The following is a 2,353-nucleotide window of genomic DNA, read 5'->3' on the forward strand; positions in this document are numbered from 1 at the left end:
ATACACCCCAGCTGCTGCTTTTTTTTTTTTTAGATACAGCTTTTATTATTTTAGGACAAGAAATGGGAACATAATATAACTTTTAAAAGTTACCAGATTTGTAATTTCAACATAGTTCAGTTGATTTCTTATATATCCAGATGTGTTCTCATATAGGTCAACACAGTTTGACTAAAGTTAACTTCAATAAAATGACAAATTACATCTGCACTGAAATAATTGGTGGTTTAATCCTGGAATATCTCTTTTATGCAAATACCACATCTTCTTTATCCATTCATCAGTAGACAGACACTTGGGCTGTTTCCATAGTTTGGCTATTATAGATAATGCTACTATAGACGTTGAGGTGCATGTATCCCTTTGAATTAGAACTTTTGTAATTTTTGGGTAAATACCTAGTAGTGCAATTGCTGGTTCCTAGGATAGTTCTATTTTTAACTTTTTGAGCAATCTCCATACTGTTTTCCAGAGTGGCTACACCAGTTAGCATTCCCACCAACGATATAAGAGGATTCCCCTTCTCCACACCCTTGCCAGTACCTGTTTCTTGTGTTGTTGCTTTTAGCCTCAAATACTTTCTTATAGAAGCTCCTCTAAATTGAATTTTTTAAAATGACCCTTTACCTTTTGGCCTTGGCCTGCCTGCCTTCTATACTTACCTCTCACTGACTTATTCTTTCCAGTCTAATCGGACTAATTGTTCAATGGAGATACTCTGCACATTCCTGCCTCCACATTTTGATTAGACAGTTCCCACCACTTGAAATGACTTGTTCTCTTCTTTTCATTTATTTAGATCTTACTTTTCCTTTATGGGCTCAGGATGAGCCTACATTTTCAGAAAGCCTTCCCTATCTACTATCTTCCCTATCTCCCCCACAGGGATCCCTCCCTTCTTGTGTATGTAATTATTTTGGCACAAAGCACCTGGTGTCTTATATTGTAATATATTGCCCCTCCTCCCAATGTAAATGAGGAGCTCTGTTATGGAGCTGATACTTATTTCCATAATCTAGACCAGATTTAGGTTTTGCTGTCATCTGTATGCTTGATGCTCACAACTGTGCTTGGAGTTCAAGCTATTCCGTTTCACTAAGTAAACACAACAGGTGGGTATCTTCTATTTTGAACTTAATCTGAGAGATATATATGTTGACTTAAGTAGTGTATATAATGTAATATCAATCAACAGTGGATATTTATGAAATAAGAAATATGATTATTTTGGGGTTTGGAGGCAAGTGACTGGAACCTCTCAGAACTGAGTTGAGTCTGGAAGGTTCCAAGTCTGAACTCAAAATTCCAGATTCCATTGAAGAAAACATTCAGTCATTTTCTGTGGGAGCTGGAATCATTTAATCCCTTCTTTGCAGGTGTGGAATCTAATGCAGGTGTTAGCATGCAATGCACATTGTGGATTGCATGAAAAATACTGGTCTTTGGACTTAAACTTAACCTTGCATCTATATTCTAACCAGCTTTTGCAAACAGTATACTGTCAATGTTTACCTTGACATTTTAAGAGACACATAATTTTTTATTAGAATACATCAGGAAATGAACTACTTAAAATAAATGGAGAAGATCATTAGAGAAAAATGTAAAATGTCAGGGTAAAATGTCGTTCTTCACGTCTTCGTATTCAATATGTTAGCCTTTTCCCATGAGGTCCTTCGTGCAAATCTTGACCAGATCCTGGGGTGACAGGCTCAGTATCCAGAAGCAGAGGAACCTTAAAAGTTCTGAGACTCTTAACAGGTGCTCTGGAAGAAAGACGCATTCTTTCTGATCTGAGGTGGCTTCTGCTCAGAAGCAATACTGGACAGATGGCTTGTTTTCACTTCTTCCAGACTCTAGTGAAGTTAGAACTGGATGTTCAGACTTTCATCACTTGAGGTGGTAAGGTGCGAACTCTGTCTTATCTCATTACTGATGAGAATCACTATCTTAGTCATTTTGTGAGACTCGTTCCAGGAGCAAACCAAAATTTGTCATTACCAAAGGTACAAAGAAAATGTGGTAAGGGAGAACATGGCATAAATCTGTAGCTGTTTGAAAAACTATTATATAAAAAATGACTTAGACTTATTCTGTATAAACCCAAAGAATAAAATGAAGAACAAGGATAATGGACTTCAGTTCAAAGTAAATAGGGGAACTTTCTAACAATCTGTTGTCCACATATAGAATGAAGTGTTGTGTTGATACTGTGTTTCCCATGATGTGAAATATTCACATAGTGGAAATTCTCTGAGGTGTTCCAGTGTCAATGAATAATGAATATATTAATTCTAATTCTCCTTATCTACAGTCTGTTGTTTTAGATTCTGCCATTTCTTTTCCCAAAACT

This window comes from Crocuta crocuta, unplaced genomic scaffold (assembly GCF_008692635.1).
Source record: "Crocuta crocuta isolate KB4526 unplaced genomic scaffold, BGI_CrCroc_1.0 scaffold48, whole genome shotgun sequence".
Classification (NCBI taxonomy): Eukaryota; Metazoa; Chordata; class Mammalia; order Carnivora; family Hyaenidae; genus Crocuta; species Crocuta crocuta.